This window comes from Orcinus orca, chromosome 12 (genome assembly GCF_937001465.1).
Source record: "Orcinus orca chromosome 12, mOrcOrc1.1, whole genome shotgun sequence".
NCBI lineage: Eukaryota > Metazoa > Chordata > Mammalia > Artiodactyla > Delphinidae > Orcinus > Orcinus orca.
In genome coordinates this window covers 69464884-69485679 of record NC_064570.1, presented here as the reverse complement: position 1 = coordinate 69485679, position 20796 = coordinate 69464884, and the positions used below count along the sequence as shown (strand labels likewise).

Here is a 20796-nt window from a genome sequence, read left to right as displayed (position 1 = left end):
TCAAATGTTCTGGGGGAACATTTTCCCTGTGCAGGACCCCTAGGCTGGGGAACCCAATGTGGGGCTCAGACCCCTTGCTTCTTGGAAGAACCTCTGCAAATTTCCTCCCATTTGTGGGTCACCCACCTAGGGGTATGTGTCTTGACTATCTACACTGTTCTGCACCCCTCCTACTCATCTAGTTGTGGTTTCTTCTTTATACCTTTAGCTGTGGAAAAGCTTTTCTTCTAGTCTTCAGGCTATTCTCATAGATAGTTGCTCTGTGAATAGTTGTAATATTGGTGCACCTGTGGGAGGAGATAGCTCAGCGCCTTCCATCTCCACCATCTTGGCCACCCATGGATCGTTTGTGACAAGCCTTGTGGGGGAAAGGCTATTCCACTGAGCAGGTGCTGAGTTAGGTCAAATAAAAACCAGCCCTGTGAGTGCAGGTTTCTAGGGAGCTATCACAGGTTATAGAATGACAGTTCTTTGGGAATGGAGATTTTGGGGGAGTGTCAAACCTGTTCTGCATCCCCCGGTGACTGCTAGGTTGCTTGTGTTAACAGCTGCTGATTGCAAGACTACTGCATTTCAAGGTTACCATGGGGATGGGAACAGGGCAAATTAAAATTCCACACGATTTTCTTTTCTTACAGAGATCCAGCCATTTTTCTCAAGGAAATAGAAAAAATTGATTGTTGCAAGCCTTTGATTAATTTCCAGAATAATGCAAAAGTTAATTTTGACAATTTTTGCCAGTACTCTTATTGTTTTTTATAAAGAAGTGAATTTGGGAGGTTTTTTGTTGTTTTTTTTTTTAAAGCAATTATATTGAAACTTGTCCAGGAGAGAAACAGAAATTTCCCAGTTCCTTGTTCGTTGCCCTGCCCCCCCAGGTCTATTGTTCAATTTTGATCACTATAGCCGTCTTTGAAAAAAGTCACATGGTTTTCTGATCCTTCATCCAATCCCTTAACTCTTAAAGAGAAAGGGGTTTGAAGTGTAAATATCCCCTTAGGTTTGATAATTAAGGATTTAATAATTTTTCCATTTCTTCAGTTTGGATTTTAGAGCATTATTGTGTATCATTCACTTTTCTTAGAAACTTTTAAATCTAACTCCCCCTCCTTGAGTTTACTAATATGTAACCACTGCACAGAGCAAGTTAATACACGATCACTTCCTTTGATGAATGGATGTCTCATAGCCAAATTGAACAAGGGAGAAAGCTCTGAGCAATGAATTCCCATTGACTTCTTTTTAACCATTTGATTTATATGCTAAGGAAAAAAAATCTGAGTTGAAAACTCATGGTGAAGGAGCAGTCAATGTTAGACCAAACACTAGAGTATTTTAAGTTCTTTTATGCCTCTTACTTACCATGTCAGCATTTTCAGCTCTGAGGCTTCCTGTGAGTTTACACCTCTTCTCTTTTTTTCCCCTTTCTTTCCAGCCACCCAGACTGTAGAAATTGCCCTCAATCACACATCCAAACCTGGCAGCATAACTTCTGGGTTTTGTCTTACTCTTTTCCATCTTCTCCACTGCACCAAGCACGTTTCTTGGAGGGCATGACATTATTATAGAGCGTGGATGAGGTAGAGTAGAAAGTATCTGATAACGATGCACAGGAAATGTCCCAGAGTTGTTGTCTTCTGAATTATGAGTCTTGTTTAAACTATATTCTGTCTGCAAATTGTTCTTTTCTAACCAAAACCAAACCCCCAAACTCAAGAGCTAATAAAAAGAATTTGCTCCTTCCAGTGTGGAAAGAGACAACAAAGACACAGCATACACAGTCAGAAGTCAATTCTGGGGCAACAAGAAGTGGTTGTTTTTGCCATGATTTCAAAGAGAAGGACTCTACTTTTCTAAATTGCATTCATGCATGCAACAGGCCAGCGAGGCTGACTTTCAAGAGAGCCAGAGAGCTATAGGAAACAGCCACTCGGCTCCTAAAAGATGCACACAAAATCTCACCTGCTCCGAGACCCAGGGCAGAAGCAGAAACTGGAAATGAGCCTGGGTCGGACTCATTTGCTAATTTTGGAGAGCCTCCTGGAGAGGCAGGAGACAACTGGGAGCCACCCTGGGGACACAGACACTGGCCATGGCCATTTTGGGGAGCTCACTCTAACCGTGAGGACACTGGTGCCGATAAGCCCCATGTTGGACTCCTCCCTCTAGCTTATTAGAACCAGAACCCAGACCCTCCCACTGCTCAGCGGACACCAGTCCTGGGATGCCCCAGGCCAAACAGCTAACCAGGTGGAAACACAGCCTCGCCCACCAGCAGGCAGGCTACCACAGGACCCTCTTGAGCCTCAAGCCGCCAGGGACTCAGCCCCACCCACCAGAGACTCCAGGACCCAGCTCCACCCACCAGTGGGCCAACACTAGCCCAGGACTCTGCCACACCCAGCAGTGGGCAGGCACCAGCCCCAGGATCACCTGGGCCCTGACCTAACCCACCGGCCTACCGACACCAGCTCTGGACACTTTGGGCCCCTCAGCTAGACACACTGGGATCCAGCCCTACCCACCAGCAGGCCGACACCAGCTCCAGAAAATTCAGGAGCCCACAGCGAGCCATGTTGGGAACCGACCCTGCCCACCAGGGTTATTATCAAAAAGACCACAAATATCAAGTGCTAGAGAGGGTGTGGAGAGAAGGGAACCCTCCTGCACTGTTGGTGGGAATGTAAATTGGTGCAGCCACTATGGAGAACAGTATGGAGATTTCTCAAAGAATTGAAAATAGAGCTACCATACAATCCAGCAATTCCATAGCCGTGACGGGAATTCCCTGGTGGTCCAGTGGTTAGGACTCTGCACCGTCACCGCCGAGGGCACGGGTTCCATCCCTGTTCAGGGAACTAAGATCCCACAAGCCATGCAGCATGGTCAAAACAAATAAACAAAAATAGCCATGATATGGATGTAACCTAATGCCCATCAATAGATAAATGGATAAAGGAGATATGATAATTTTATATACACACACACATATATATAATGGAATATTATTCCGCCATAGAAAAGAATGAAATTCTTTTTCACTCAGCCGTTTGTGACATCATGGATGGACCTGGAGGGTATTATGCTAAGTGAAATAAGTCTGACAGAGACAAATACTGTATGTTATCACTTATATGTGGAATCTCAAAAATACAACAAATTAACAAACACAACACACAGAAATAGTCATAGATACAGAGAACAAACAGGTGGTTGCCAGAGGGGAGAGGGATGGGAAGAGGAGTGATATAGGTGATGGAGATTAAGAGGTACAGACTTCCAGTTATAAAATAACGAAGTCACAGGGATCTAACATACGGTATAGGGAATATAGTTCATAATAATAATATAATGTTTTTGTATAGTGACAGATGGTAACTAGACTTGTGATCATTTTATAATGTATAAAAATATCAAATCACTGTTACAGACCTAAAAGTAATATATCATTTTAAGTCAATTATACTTCAATTTTTAAAAATCACAAATACTCGTTGGCAGAAAAGAATAAAACCAAACAAAACCCAAAAACAATCCATGGCAATTCTTTAGCATCACAGGCGCCTATCCTAGCAATAACATTTGGGCAAATAAGAGACCGAACAAAATATTTTAAAAGGCAAATCTGGTGAATAAGAAGTCTTTAGGGGGCTGTGAAAAGCTCAACATATTCCTGGGAATCTACAAGGCCAACTGCATGTCCTGGGCTGTGAGTATGCCCAGGGAAGATCTGAGAAGGTCCTAATATTCCCCCTCTGTCTAGCCTCGAGATTCTGCACAAGCAGAAAGTGAAGGCTAAGGGAGAGTTGTGAATTGTCTGTGAGAACTTTGAACGTAAGTCCCAATATGCACAGAGAACCGCCCCCGCCCCCCCCCCCCGCCCCGGCAAAGGCTGGGAGATGTACTGGGTCAAGGAATTTCAGGACACGTATGTCCAATCGTTAGCTAATCACGAAGTTAACTGAGCAAAGACTTCAGTGACCGTACACAACAGAGAATATTGACTCTAACTAATCCAGGAAAGTCACTAAACAAACAAACAGCAACAACGGTGACACCCACAATCCCAAACAGCAACAACAAACTCTAGTTGGGGGTGGGAAGGGAGGGGATGGTCTGATTTGCACAATGTATTATTTTAAATGCAGTATTTAATTTAAAAAAAACTATGAGATGTGCAAAGAAACAGGAAAGTATGGTCCATACTCAGGGGTATTTTGAAGCACATCACTGAAGAATTGAAAACCTCAGGTTTCCCTTCGGCATGCAGCTGGTGGGAGCAACAGGCCATCTCCTTAAAATAGGCATCTCCTTGTTTTGTTCACTATGTGTTTGCTGGTGCTATTGAAGAAAAATTCTTTTTTTTTTTTAGTCCATTTTAGGAATTACAATGACTGAATGTTTTCAAAATGACTTTTTTTAAGAAAAGAAAGAAAAAGGAAAAATAATGCCAAACACAACTTTGTCTGAAAAGAAACACTTCATACTCTTTGCACAGGTAAAACTCCTGCCACACTCCGTTATATAGCTTGTTCTGCTACTTCCACGCGAAAGGGACCTCTCAGGTAATCATCAGTCATTACCCACTACACAGACAGGCGCTGATAGCAAAGACTCCTCATGTTACCCTGAAGATGATTTTTAGTCATAGAGGCAAGACCATTATCAGAAACAGATCTCTGAATCACCACATATTTTTTTAAGATTTTATCAAGAAATGGGAACATGGTGGAGATCATTTCTCTACCACTCAGAAGAGGGAAATCTTTAAAAGCACTTTAACTATGAGCAGAAGTTTCCCTTTTTCTAAGAGAAAAAGAAAACCCATTCTTGTTTGGCTTTGGGGAAAAAACATATCCTTTAGTTGCATTACCTGCCAGTTAGTTACACTTACATGAATAAATCTCTCCATTTAAATTTCTACAGTCACCATCATGGATACTACCGAAAAATAATATGCTTTCTCAGCTAAGCTGCTGAGATGAAAAAGGAGAACAGGACTGGCATCCTTCTAACTTTTTTTGAAAAAACAGACTTTACTCTTTGGAGCAGTTTTAGGTTCACAGCAAAACTGAGCAGAAGGTACAGAGATTCTCATATGTCCCCTGGCTCCACACACACAGTCTCCCCACCTGCCAACATCCTGTACAGAGCGGTACACTGGTTATAATCTATGAACCCGCACTGATACATGATTATCACCCAAAGTCCATACTCTACATAAAGGTTCACTCTTGGTGTTGCACCTTCTATGCATTTTCACAAGTGTATAATAACAAATACCCACCATTATAGTATCGTATGTAGTAGTTTCATTGCCCTAAAAATACTCTGTGCTTCACCCCTTTATCCTTCCCTCCACTCTGACCCATGGCAACCACTGACCATCTTCCTGTCTCCAGAATTTTACCTTTTCCAAAATATCATACAGTTGGAAGCTTCCAGCATGTAGCCTGTTGGTATTAGCTTGTTTCACTTAGTGATATACATTTAAGGTTTCATAACTCATTTCTTTTTAGCACTGAATAACATTCCATTGGTTATGGAATGGAGCTGGTTTCATAGTTCCACATCTTTTCATGGTTTCATAGTTCATTTCTTTTTAGCACGGAATAATATTCCATTGTCTGAATGTATCACAGTTTATCTGTTCACTGACTGAAGGACATCTTGGTTGCTTCCAAGTTTTGGCAATTCTGAATAAAGCTGCTATGTGCAGGTTTTTGTGTGGACATAAATTTTCAACTCATTTGGGTAAATTGCCAAGTAATGAGATTGCTGGATTATATTGTAAGAGTATGTTTAGTTTTGTAAGAAACTACCAAACTGTCTTCCAAAGTGACTATACCATCTTGCATTCCCACCAACAATGAATGAGAGTTCCTGTTGCTACTCATCCTTGCCAGCATTTGCTCTTACAGTGTCCTAGGTTTTGGCCATTCTAAGAGGTGTGCAGTGGTATCTCATTGTTGTTTTAATTTGCATTTCCCTAATGACATGTGATGTGGGGCATATTTTCATATGCTTATTTGGGTTTTGTTTTTGTTTTTTTGTCTGCGTTGGGTCTTCATTGCTGTGCGTGGGCTTTCTCTAGTTGCGGCGAGCAGGGGCTACTCTTTGTTGTGGTGCGCAGGCTTCTCATTGCGGTGGCTTCTTTTGTTGCAGAGCGCAGGCTCTAGGAGCATGGCTTCAGTAGTTGCAGCACATGGGCTCAGTAGTTGCAGTGCCCACGGGATCTAGAGCGCAGGCTCAGTAGTTGTGGCGCATAGGCTTACTTGTTCTGCGGCGTGTGGGATCTTCCCAGACCAGGGATCGAACTCGTGTCCCCTGCATTGGCAGGCGGATTCTTGACCACTGCTCCACCACGGAAGTCCCCATATGCTTATCTGTTATCTGTACATCTTCCTTGATGAAGTATCTGTTTAGATCTTTTGCCCATTTTTTAATAGAATTGTTTGTTTTCTTATGGTTGAGCTTCAAGAGTTCTTGGTATACTTTGGATAACAGTCCTTTATCAGATATGTCTTTTGCAAATATTTTTTCCCAGTCTATGGTGTCTACTTATTCTCCTGAGAGTTTTCACAGAGCAGAAGTTTTTAATTTGAATGAAGTCTAGCTTATCAATTATTCCTTTCATTAATCATGTCTTTGGTGTTGTATCTAAAAGGGCATCACCATACCCAAAGTCACATGGATTTTCCCCTGTTATCTTCTTGGAGTTTTACAGTTTTGTGTTTTACAGTTAGGTTTATGACTAATTTTGAGTTAACTTTTGTGATGGATATAAGTCTGTTTCTAGATTTTTTTTTTTTTTTTTTTTTTTGCATGTGGATGTCCAGTTGTTCCAGCAGGAAGTGTTGAAAAGGGCTACTTTTTCTCCATTGTATAGTCTTTGCTCTTTTGTCAAAGATCAGTTTACTGACCAGTTTGTAATTTTGTGACTCATTTCTGAGCTCTCTATTCTCTTCCATTGATGTATGTATCTACTCTTTCACCAATACCACACTGTCTTGAGTACTGTAGCTTTATAGTAAGTTTTGAAGTTGGGTAGTGTCAGTCCTCTAACTTTCTTATTCTCTTTTAATATTGTTTTGGCTGTTCTATGTCTTTTGCCTCTCCATACATACTTTAGAATCAGTTTGTCCAAATCCTCATAATAACTCACTGGGATTTTGACTGGGATTGCATTGAATCTACAGATCAAGTTGGAAATTACTGACATGTGGACAACAGTGAGCCTTCCTATCCATGGATATGCAACATCTCTCTATTTATTTAGTTCTTCTTTGATTTCTTTCATATAGATCTTATACATATTTTGTTAGATTTATACCTGAGTATTTCATTTATGGAGGTCTTAATGTAAGTGGTATTGTGTTTTTTATTTCAAATTCCACTTGTTCATTGCTGGTATATAGGAAAGCAATTTACTTTTTTTTCTTTTTCTATTGAGGTATAATTGACATATAACATTATATTAGTGTCTGATGTACAACATAATGATTCAATATTTGTATAAATTGTGAAATGACCACCACAATTAGTTACCATCCATCACCATACATAGTTACAATTTTTTTCCTTTTCTTTCTTGTGATGAGGACTTCTAAGATTTACTCTCTTAGCATCTTTCAAATATGCAATACAGTGTTATTAACTATAGTTGCCATGCTGTACATTACATCCCCAGGGCTTATTTATTTTATAGCTGGAAGTTTGTACTTTTTGACCCCCTTCACCTATTTCCCCCCACATTCCACCTCCCTCCCCTCTGGCAACCATCACTCTGTTCTCTGTATCTATGGGACTGATTTTGTTTTGTTTTGTTTGTTTTTTAGATTCCACATGTAAGTGAAATCGTACAGTATTTGTATTTCTCTGTCTGACTTATTTCACTTAACATAATGCCCTTCAGGTCCATCCATGTTGTTGTGAATGGCAAAATTACATTCTTCCTTATGGGTGAATAGTATTCTATTGTGTGTGTGTGTGTGTGTGTGTGTGTGTGTCTGTCTGTCTGTCTGTGTATCTCACATCTTCTTTATCCATTCAACTGTTGATGGACACTTAAGTTATTTCCGTATATTGGCCTTTTGTAAATAATGCTGCAATGAACATTGGGGTGCATGTATCTTTTTGAATTAGTATTTTTGTTTTCTTTGGGTAAATATCTAGAAGTTACTGAATCATATGGTCGTTCTATTTTTAATTTTTTGAGAAACCTCCATACTGTTTTCCATAGTGGCTGCACCAATTTACATTCCCACCTACAGTGCACCAGGGTTCCCTTTTCTCTACACCCTCACCAACAGTTGATATTCGTGGTCTTTTTTTTTTTTAGTTTTAATATTTTTTTATTGAAATATAATTGATTTACAATGTTGTGTTATTCATGGCCTTTTTGATAACAGCCATTCTGACAGGTGTGAGGTCGTATCTTGTTATGGATTTGATTTTTATTTATTTCCCTAATTAGTGATGTTGAGCATCTTATGTGTCTGTTCGCCATCTGTATGTCTTCTTTCGAAAATGCTCTGCCAATTCTTTAATCAGACTGTTTGACTTTTTTGCTATTGAATTGTATGAGTTCTTTATATTTTATATATTAACCCTTATCAGATATATGATTTGCAAATATTTTCTCCCATTCAGTAGGTTGCTTTTTCATTTTGTTGATGATTTCCTTTGCTGTGCAGATGCTTTTTAATTTGATGTAGTACCAGTTGTCTGTTTCTGTTGACTTTGCTTTTAGAGTCAGAGCCAAAAAATCATCGCAAAGACCAATGTCAAGGAGCTTACCACCTATGTTTTCTACAGGAGTTTTATGGTTTCAGGTCTTACATTCAAGTCATACTCCATTTGGAGTTAATATTGTTGTATGGTGTAAGATAGTAGTCTAGTTTAATTCTTTTGCATGCAATTGACTTTTGAATATTGACCTTGAATCTTGCAACCTTGTTATAATTGCATTTTAGTTCCAGGAACTCCTTCAGGCTTTCTACATAGATAATCATGTCATCTGTGAACAAAGACAGTTTTATTTATTCCTTCCTAATCTGTTTACCTTTTATTTCTTTTTCTTACCTTATTAAAGTAGCTATGACTTTCCATAAAATGGTTAAAAGCAAAGGTGAGAGGGGACATCCTCTTCTTATTCCTGATCTCAGTCAGAAAACTTCAAGTTTTTCACCATTATGTATAATGTTAGCTTTAGATTTTTTGTCAATATTCTTTATCAAGTTGAATAAGTTCCCTTCTATTCCTAGTTTAGAGTTTCTATCATGAATGGGTGTTAAATTTTGTCAAACGCTTTTTCTGCATTTATTGATAGGATCATCTGATATTTCTTATTTAGTCTGTTGATGTGATTGTTTACATTAATTGACTTTTGAATGATGAATCAGCCTTGCATACCTGGGATAAATCTCACTTGGTCATGGTATATAATTCTTTTCATATATTGCTGGATTTGATTTGTGAATATTTTGCTGATCCTTTCAACTTTTAAATGCTGGAGGACACAGTTAATATCAGAAAGGAAAGAACTGTGAATCCATCATTCAACTTTAATGTCATCTAAATAGATATAACTTTTGATAGGCCTCTGAAATGACCCCAGTGTTCTCAGATTTCTCTTTTCAGAGAAGTCAACATGACCAAAACTCCTCAACAAGGTGAAAATAGAAGGGATTGTTTTTAGTCTGATAAAGTTACATAAAAAACCCTACAGAAAACCATCATACTTTACAGTGAAAATAGTGAATGATTTCCACCTCAATTTTAGAAGAACATAAGGATGCCTACTACCATCATTTCTATTTACTTTTATACTGAAGATCTTCTGTTGAAGAAATATTTGCCTACCCCAGGTCATCTACAGGATGCAAAAAATACTAAACATAAAAGAAAGATTGAGAATCTATGTTGAAAATAATGATGTAGCCAAAGAAGAACTCACTGATTTCTGGACAAAAATTTGACTACAGTTGGCATTTAATTTTTAAAGTTGTGATGTTCTCTGAAATACGTCTGCCTATCTTGGCCTTGTAAAGTGAACTATGGAAGCCTTAATTCTAATCACAACAATATATTTTGAGAACTGGGATTTTCAACACTGTGACCATCCAAACAGAAGCTCAAAACTGACTGGCTTCCCAACATGCATGCATGTTGCCTTGACAAAGGCCCTCCCCATAGTTTAATTCTCTTATTCAAGCTAAGCAACTACTGCCTTCACACTAATGTCTTCAAAAAAGAAAACCTAGTTTACCTTGCCAATATTTTAAATGTTTTTTTGTCATTTAATGTGTTAATAAAGAATACATGTATTACTATAACACAATTTTTTTAATATTTTGATAATTATATTTCACTATAATTAGTTTATTTTGTAATCCAATTTATCTTATGCATTTAAAACATTATTAGGAGAAGAGTCCATAGGCTTCGCCAGACTGGCAAAAGGTCCATTGCACAGATAACCTTAAGAACCTCTTGATGCTGAAAGCTCAGCCTCTGTGCACCGGTGCTGAATCAAATCTCAGAGACAGAGTTTTGGGTGAAGTAGAAAAGAATAGCTCTATTGCTTTGCCAGGCAAAAGGTGACACAGCGGGCTCCTGCCCTGAAAAACTGTATATCCCAACCCAGGAGGATCTGATGAGGAGTTTTACAGCAACAGTTCAAGGGTAGGGTTGCTGATGAGATTAGGGTGTGTGCAGGGCCTGCACTCCTCTAATCTGGTCTCAGGTAATCTTATGGATGAGTTTCTCTGGTTCCTTTAATGTAGCCTCAGGTAGTCTTCCTCTGGTGTGAAAAATGCTGACATCTTAAAGAGCTTAAAGACATTGCTGTGTGTATCCCTTGAGGGGGAACCAGGACCCCGCCCCAAGGCTGCACTACAGTTTCCTGGCTTTCTCTCCCCCAACCCTGCATCCCCTCCCTTCCCAGATTAGCAACCGTTGGAATCTGCCCCTTAGAACCCAGGGAAGGTCGTGGAGGCTGGAGTCCTACAAGAAACAGGGGACAGAAAGGCTTCCCTGCCCAGGACCCCCACAGGGTCCCGCTCAGTTTCACTCTGAGCTGGAAAGGTTGCGTTGGTGTGGAAATAAGTGTGGCCTGGCAGCTCACGGTTTTTCTGAAAGGAAGTTGGAATAGACTGCCTTTAATGAAGACAGCAGTATGCCCTCCAGTTATTGGAACCATCATGGGCAATCTCATGAGATTACTTACGGTGTGAGTCTCCCATCACAGCAATTGGAAGACCACTTGCCGCTTCTTATAAAGTCAATGATCTCATCTACTAGCACTGATTTGGGCCATACAGCTACCTAGATTCTTTTTTTTTTTTTGACCCTGATAGGATGCCCAGAACCCTATTTACAGTTGTTATAACAATGATTTCACACCATCAAGGACAGGGTGATCACCTTGGCCACTTCCCCAGATTCATGTTACACACATTGCCTAATTCTTATGTTTACTTGTACCTTTTAGCCCCAGACATGGAATCAGTTGTTTGTTTTAGAGGAAAATAGCACTAGAGATCATAGTACTGGACATTAGCCTGTGTCATGGGGCGATACTGCTCCTGGGCGATTTTAGTGGAAGAGCTAAACAGGATTTTCTTTTAAAGGAATGATTTAATATTGATATTTCCAATCCAGTTGTAACAGGTCGGTGCTCCATTTTTGATTTCCTCTAAACTGAATATCTTGTACTTATCTTTTTCCTGATAAAATTAATATAATTATTTACTTTATCCCACAATTTAAGTTAAAAAAATACAGTATCAATACAAATCTCAATTCTGAATATAATTCAGAACTTTCTAATAATTCCTTTTGGTTTTAGATGGTAGCTGGCTTTAGCTACTAATAGAAGGATGTCCTCTATTTTGAAATAATGGGAAAATCCTGGCAGATAAACAATAGTTTATTTGTCATCATCCTCTGGTCCGTCTATAATGACTTAATAGTTATAAATACAAGAGTCATATGATTTCTAACTAAATAAACCAATTCTAACTCCTACTGTTTAATTTCTAGTAACATCAAAATTTTTATGTTCAAGTATATATATTTTTTAACTTTGTTACATCCTGGCCTTATCTCCAAAGATTTTAAATTTTGCACACTTTTCATACCTATAAACTTTTGTCGTTTTAAACGTGCAACATTCTCTTATAAATTTAAAATATAATAGTTATTCTAAAGTGTGTATCATATACATCCAAATGATTCTCCCAGTTAGTATTATTTTAACCAATGCCCATCAAAGTTTTTAATTTTCCTGCAGAGAAGGTACCTACTACCAATTAGCAAGAAACAATGCAATACAGGCTTTTGAGGTTTTGTTCAAAAGATTCCTGGGTGAAATTCACATTATCAGGATCCTTATTTTAATTACAGATAAACATAGTGTAGAACTGCAAATTATCAGAAGTCACTGAATAAATACAAATATCGGTTACTTTAAAATTATGAGTTCAAATTCTCCCAAGCCAATTTAAAATATTATAATATATAACCAAAACATATGAAAGGAAAAAACAAAAAATAAACACTGACTGTAAAATGGATCTTACTCAGAATGTTCGAGAGGAAAATTTTATAGATTCATATAAGTCCAGGGTCCTGCTAGAACTATTTCCTTCTTAAAAGACACTATTTTTTCCCATTATAATACACTCTAATTGCAATTGAAAGCCCATGTTTTATCACATTTGCATAGTATTTATCATTTTTGGTTTTAGTGTAAAAATCCAAATACTGTACACCAAATTTCCAATTTTTCACTCTGTAATAACTGTGTGTATCACTACAGAATGAAACACAAAATTATATTCTTTAAAATCAAGGTAAATCCATAGATCTTTCCAGTTTTATTGCAATGTTTAAAAAAAAAACTTTTGAAATTTAAAGGGCATTCGATACAAAAATCCTCAAATTTGGAAAAAACAGTTTTGGCAGAAAAAGAAATATTATTTTTAAATGAGCACATTGCCAAAGAATGGCAACTCCCTGCTCCTTTCTAGAATCTAGTTTTTTGCCTTTGGAAGATTGGAAGACCTTGGTCTCATGCCAAGCTTCTTATCAATTCTTTGGTTTCTTCTTATTGGCCCAAATATAAATTCCCTTCTTGAGTTTTAAACTCTGCTGGGGGAGAAAAAGGATCATTGCTTTAAAAACAGTTTAATTCACCTAACTGTTATAATTTCATTCACAGACATTCTGGCTAAAAATCATCAAATACGTGAGATCAAAATGCCCCCATCCATGGTCTTCTTCCCACAGCAGCTCGGCGTGGCCTGGGCGGCACCTGGAGCAACACGAATGGGGGAGCAGCCGGACCAGGGCATGCACTCCAGTGTAAGACCCTTCGAGGGTTACTTGTACATCTTCCTTATCTTCCCTCTGCTGCCAAGGATCTTGGGGCTTTGCTCCATCTCTTAGCTGTTTCCAGTTGAGGAAGCCTCCATCCTGCTAGAAGAAAAGAGTTCAGGTGGGGAAGAATATGTCCTCTTCTGTGGTTTAAAAAACTAAAAATAAAATCCTTATGTTCCTTCTGCCAGCAGCATGGACCTCCTGGCTTGTCTCTCCACTATCTTCCCTCCTTTGACCCAAGGGCAAATCTAAAGCCCTTACATTGGCCCTCAAGGACTGCATGACTCGGCTTCTGCTCCCTCTGAGGGGTCACATGTATGCCCCGTGCATCATGTCACACAGTTTTGTGATTGCTTCCTTCTGCTTTCATGTATAGTTTCCTAGGGCCGCCATAACAAAGTACCACAAACTGAGTGGCTGAAAAGACAGAAATTTACTGGCTCATTTTTCTGGAGACTAGAACGAGATCAAGGTGTCAGCAGAGCTGGTTCTCTCTGAGGACTGCGATGGAAGGATTTGTTCCATGCCTTTCTTCTAGCTTCTGATGGTTTGCAGGCAATCTTTGGCGTTCCTTGGCTTGCAGAAGCTTCACCTTGCTATCTGCCTTCAAGTTGATGTAGTGTTCTCCCTGTGTGTGTCTTGATTAAAAAACAAATTCAACTGAGCAAATTTTAAAGATCTTATTGGCTCTATTCAAAGATTCATGAATCAAGCAGCATCCAATCTAGTAGATGGAAAAGTTCCCTGAAGAGTTATACAAGGCAGGAGGTCTTATAGGCAGAAGGGAGCAGGAATAAAGAAGTTGCAGGAGGCAAAACAGCAGATTGGTTATTGCAAGCTTACTTTCCTTATAAGGGATGGCAGGGGCCTGCCGGGCAGATTACCTGACTGGTGCTGGTCAGGCCAGGCCTTATTGACTGGTGTAAGATTCCATTTCTGAGAGAGCCGAAACTGTAATTAAGTCTTGGTTTTGTGACTTGGGGCTCAGCATAAGTGGCTCCACTTAGGGCCTCTTGTCTGTTTTCAACAGTCTTCACTATGTCTTCCTTCTTTCTATGTGCACCTGTCCCTGTGTCCAAATTTCCCTAATAAGTACACCAGTCATACTGGATCAGGGCCCAGTCTAATGACCTCATTTCCTCTTGATACCTCTATAAAGACTGTATTTCCAAGTAAGGTCACATTCTGAGGTCCTGGAGGTCACAGTTGGTGGGACACAATTCAACCCATAACATTTTGGCCTCCTCTGACACCTGTCATATAGTAAGTGTTCAGTAAGTATTTGCTGAATACATGAACAAAGAGCTTCCAATCCCAACTCCTATGGACTTCTCTCAAACCAAGTAAAATATGACCTGAGCACACACTACAGGCAAAGCACTGGATACAATTTTATTTGTTATTGAAGATATTAACAATTCTGCTTGGAACTCTCCCTAATTCTAAAGCATGAGTGCCTACACACTTGGGGAACAGACACCAAGTTATGTTACAAGAATTTGGAAGAAAAGTTAATTTTTGCCCCAGCACATTAAGGACTTCAAATGGACATAAACATCTTGGAAGATTTTCTGAAGAGCTAGGAAATAAATATCTAGGGCTCATGGTAAATGGAAACTGCTAAGCAAGAGCAGTTCTTAAGTTGTTCCCTGCTAAACGGAGAACAAGGCTCCCAGAGTTTTCCCTTTAAGAACTGCAATAGCTCTTGGACTTCACTGGTGGTCCAGTGGCTAAGACTCCAAGTCCCCAACGTAGGCAGCCCGGGTTCGATCCCTGGTCAGGGAATTAGATCCCGTGTGCCGCAACTAAGACCTGACACAGCCAAATAAATAAATAAATAAATGTTCAAAAAAAAAAAGAATCACAGTAGCTCTCAAGTTGATCCTCTGGTATAAAATGGAGTAAGGATTTACATTTTTCTGTGCACCTTTCTTTTTCTTCCTGGTGATTTGGTAGGATCTAACAGAAGGATGTACTTGAATTCTCTGGACTCTGAATCCAGCAACATGGTACTACATACTGTAGAAGCAGAAGGGGCCTAGAGGCAACAGTGATATTCAAACCTGTCCACTCAGAGCCACAGAGGATTCTGTCCCAGGAGTGTCACAGGTCCTCCTGCCTGTGGGAAAAGCATCACAATCCCACCTGGAGGAAGAAAGGCTCACATTCCATGTGGCTTCTGATGGAGGCTGAGGGGAGGGAGAAAGTCCACTGTGTGGAGGGGGCAGGGTCTGATGGGGGGAGATGCTACTGCTGCTACATCTTCGGGTGGGGGGGAATGTGAGTGGGCTGTGACAGAGAGGCTGCACATCGAACATCTGTCTGCCTCCAGGATGCTGGAGACGGAGGTGGGTCTGCGCTGAGGTACCAGAGGGGGTGTGTGGGCACGACGGCCTGTGTCCTCAGGCCCTGTAAATTCTGTGTGTCCCGGACTGACTCGGACCCAACCCATTCTATTCCTTGTGGTTTATGAAAGGGGCAGCTTATACACTGACCATCCTGCTGTGGCCACAAAGAGACCATGGCAAAAGCTGTAGGAGATGATCCCAAGCTTCTTGAGGGACCTCAGAAATCCCCAAGAACTGCTCCCTGGGTATCAGAGATGCCGGGATGAAGGACAGTAGGAAATAAACATTGTGAGTGGACAGAGACCTTGTGTGAAATATAGTTACACACATAAAAGATAAAAGTCCACCTGTGGAGGACTTCCCTGGTGGTCCATGGTTAAGTCTCCGCGCTTCTAATGCAGGGGGGCATGGGTTCGATCCCTGGTCGGGGAACTAAGATCCCACATGCCCCTCCGTGCGGCCAAAAAAGAAAAGTCCACCTGTGGAAACTTGGGCAATCCATTTAACATGCAGAACCTAAAGTTTATTACCTATAAAAGAGGAGTGATAATGTCTACTCCTTAACACTTAAGGACCATACAATGTAGTCTGAGTGCTGGAATTCAATTCTATTCAAAATCTGTCTGCCACCTACTAGCTGAATGATGTCTAGGTAGATTTTAGGTGGGTGCTACGTGAATCACACTACTGAAGCAGCTACTTTGTATTTAGCACTTGGAGGAAAGACAAGCCACACACATTGAACACCTAGGGAAAAAGGCAAAACCACAAGAAAGCGAGAGTGTAAGAATAGATCAGAAATTTAGAGAAAAGAAAGCTCACTGCTGTCTGGAGTAGTCAAAGAAATTTCACAGGGACTTGAACCAGGCCCTCAAGGAAACTTGGGCCTCAGCCTGAGGGCAGGCTGAGAATGGTGGGGAGGGAAGGAAAGAGGAAGCATGGACCTGGGAGGGACAGTGGAAAGTAAAGTTAGATGGATGAAGTGACTGTTTAAAAGGCCAGGTTGGGAAGTTTGAATCTGATCCCATAAGCAAGCAAAGCCATTTTAGATCTTGTGTGCAAACAAATGACAGAGGAATGATGTTGGAGCAGAATTTTGATGGCATCCCCAGGACAGGAATTTTGAAGACTATTTCAATGGCCCAGGTTTAAAAAGCAAGAAACAACAAAGCATCAGTTCTCCAGTGGTCAGTGGTAAGCTGTGTTGATATCATGTACCCACAGATATGACGTGATGAAAAGGCACCTCACCTCTGCAGTATTCTCGCCTCAAATCCATAACCTCAGCCTCACCAGGAGAAAACATCAGACAAACCCAATCTGAGGGACAGTATACAAAAACCAGTGCTCTTCAAAAGTGTCAAGGTCATGAAAGACAAAAGACCAAGAAACTGGGCTTCCCTGGTGGCGCAGTGGTTGAGACTGCGCCTGCCGATGCAGGGGACACGGGTTCATGCTCCGGTCCGGGAAGATCCCACATGCCACGGAGCGGCTGGGCTCGTGAGCCATGGCTGCTGAGCCTGCGCGTCCGGAGCCTGTGCTCCACAGCGGGAGAGGCCACAGCAGAGAGAGGCCCGCGTACCACAAAAAAAAAAAAAAAAAAAAAGACCAAGAAACTGTCACAGATTAGAGGAGACAAGATTAAGGTCTAAGTGGGGTGCCCTGGATCGGCTGCTGGTACAGAAAAGTCATGGAATAACTGGTGAGCTCCAAACAAAGTCAGCAACATAGTTCATAGTTTTGTTTCAGTATTGTTTGTTTAGTGGTTTTTTTTGTTTGTTTTGGTTTTTTTGCGGTACGCGGGCCTCTCACTGCCGCGGCCCCTCCCGTCGCGGAGCACAGGCTCCAGACGCGCAGGCCCAGTGGCCACAGCCCACAGGCCCAGCCGCTCCGCGGCACGCGGGATCCTCCCGGACCGGGGCACGAACTCGCGTCCCCTGCATCGGCAGGCGGACTCCCAACCACTGCGCCACCAGGGAAGCCCGTTTGTTTCCTTTTGATGGTTATATATGCTGTTTGCTTTAGGGGAAGATAAGTGAAGGGTGTGTGAGAATTCTCTGTACTACCTCTGTAAGTCTTCTGTAAGTCTAAAATTAATTTTAATTAAAAAATAACTACCAGTTCCTCTACCTTTCAGCCAGGTGGGCAAATATTGCAAAGCATGAATTTCAGGATTAAGGGGTCTTTATGGCCTCAGGCTCTGCTGCTCCTAACCTGTACAACTTTCCCTGGGCAAATGATTTACACTCTCCATGCTGGCTAATTTTATGTGTCAACTTGACTGGGCCACAGGATGCCCAGATAGCTGGTTAAACAGTATTTCTGGGTGTGTCTGTCAGGATATTTCCAGAAGAGATTAGCATCTGAGGTGGGGGACTAAGGAGAGCAGATGGCCCTCCCCCGTGTGGGTGGGTACCATCCAGTCTATTGAGGGCCTGAATACAACAAAAAGACAGAGGAAGGTTGAATTCCCTCTCTGCCTGACTGCTGAGCTGGAACATCCACTTCTCCTGTCCTGGCACTCCTGCTTCTCAGGCCATTACACTCAGACTGGAATCTACACCTTGGCTCTCCAGCTCTTGGGCCTTTGGGCTACATCAATGGCTTTCCTGGGCCTCCAGCCTGCACAAGGCAGATCGTGGGACTTCTCCATATCCCATGAGCCAATACCTTATGATAAATAAATAAATATCCATCCTACTGGTGTTGGGAAAACTGGATATCTACATGTAAAAGAGCGCCTTTGCACTCATCTTACACCATTAACAAAAATTAACTCAAAATGGATTGAAGACTTAAAACTATAAAACTCTTAGAAAAAAACATGGGAGAAAGCTTCATGACATCAGATCAGGCAATGATTTCTTGGATATGATACTAAAAACACAGGCAACAAAAGAAAAAAATAGATAAATCTGACATCATCAAAATATAAAACTCTGTGCAGCAATAGTATCAACAGAGTGAAAAGACAATCCATAGAATGGAAGAAAATATTCATAAATCATATATCTCAGCAGTCCCCAACCTTTTTGGCACCAGGGACTGGTTTTGTGGAAGACAGCTTTTCCACAGACTGGGGTGGGGGTAAGGGGGGATGGTTGCGGAATGATTCAAGCATGTTATGTTTACTGTGCACTTTATTTCTATTATTATTACATTGTAATATATAATGAAATAATTATACACCTCACCATAATGCTGACAGGAGGCGGAGCTCAGGCAGTAATGCGAGCAATGGGGAGCGGCTGTAAATACAGATGAAGCTTCACTGGCTGGCCTGCCGCTCACCTCCCACTGTGCGGCCCAGTTCCTAACAGGCCACGGACTGGTACTGGTAGGAGGGTTGGGGACCCCTGACACATCTGATAAGGAGTTAACACCCTGAATATATAAAGACTGCTACAACTCAACAACAACAACAAAAACAACGCAAGTAATCCTATTAAAACATAGGCAAAGGACTTGAACAGACATTTCTCCAAGTAAGATATACAAATGGCCAATAAGCACATGAAAAGATGTTCAACGTCATCCATTATTAAGGAAATGAAAATCAAACCACAATGAGATACTACTTCACACCGTTTAGGACAGCTATTAGCAAAAGCGGAAAATAAGTATCGGCAAGGATGTAGAGAAATTGGAGCCCTTGTGCATTGCTTAAGGAAATGTAAAATGGGGCAACCATTATAGAAGAAAGTATGCAGCTCCTCAAAAAATTAAACAGAGAACTACCGTACATGCGATCCAGCAATTCTACGGCTGGGTGTATACCCAAAAGAATTGAAAGCAGAGACTTGAACAGATATTGTACCCCACGTTCATAACAGCATTATTCACAACAGCCAAAAAGTGGAAACAACCCGTGTCCACCAATGGATGAATAGATAAACAAAATGTGGTATATACATATAATGGAATATTATTCAACCTTTAATAAGAAAGTTCTGACACATGCCACAACCTTGAACAGCCATGTTTGAACCACTATACTAAGTGAAATGAGTCACACAAGGACAAATTGTTTGATTCCACTTATATGAGATACCTAGAGTACTCAAATTCACAGAGACAGAAGGTGGAATGGTGGTTGCCAAGGGCTGAGGGAAGAGGGGAATGGGAAGTTATTTTTTAATGTCTATGGAGTTTCAGTTTGGGAAGATGAAAAAGTTCTGGAGATGGATGGTGGTGACGGCTGCACAACGATGTGAACGTACTTAATGCCACTCAGCTGCACATTTAAAATGGTTAAAATGGTAAATGATGTTATGTATATTTTGTTCCCCAAAGCTTTAAAAAATACAGCAGGACTGGCTTGATGCATTTTGGAGAAGTGTGAGGACAACATAGGCTGTTCTTTAAAGCATAAATAATGGGACACCTAGTAGGGGCTCCTTCCCTTCCCAAATTCGATTATTACCTGTACCCAGGAATCAATCTCTTAAACAGAGGGAAACTCTGCAGCAATATTAAACTCGATTATAATGATGATTTGTTTACTGTATGCATTCCTATTAGCACTGCCTTCCTTGCCAGAAGTTTTGCCTTAAACACACACACACACCCCACACCATCCTTAAAACATTAAAACCTCTAAAATAGGACAGAAAAAAAAAAAAAAAGCCGAGAAAAGCAACAGAAGGCAGCATCACACCCTCAGCGCTACTGGTTTTACTCGGGATGGTCCGTTTTAGCTTCCAAGAGCTACCGGGCACCGCTGCTGTTGTGTCGCTAAGGTTATAATCATCCATAAACGCGCGACTGGATTAGAATGATTTCTAGCTTCTGAGATTCTACGTCTAAGCAACGCAGACCTGGTGTGTCCTTAAACTGGCAAGGGAGCAGTCACAGCTCACGACCCGTCTTTGGCTCCCACAGCCCCAAAAGCACAGCGCTCCCGTCTCCCTCGTCTCGCCCTTCTTCCTTTCCACCTCCTCTTTCCTCTTTCGTTCTTTCAAGTGATGAGCTCGCGCAACCACAAACCCACTCACACAAACAAGGCATCCCTCTTTAGAAAAATTTTAAAGAGGCGAGAATCAGCGAGGACCTGGAAGCGGGGTGG

General features: G+C 41.0%; 1 long non-coding RNA gene across 1 annotated transcript in view; it reads right to left on the bottom strand.

Moving 5' to 3' along the window:
• LOC125960611 (uncharacterized) overlaps positions 1–20796 on the bottom strand; it is a 115796-nt gene that overhangs the window by 94489 nt on the left and 511 nt on the right. The gene's annotated exons all lie outside the window — the stretch shown is intronic.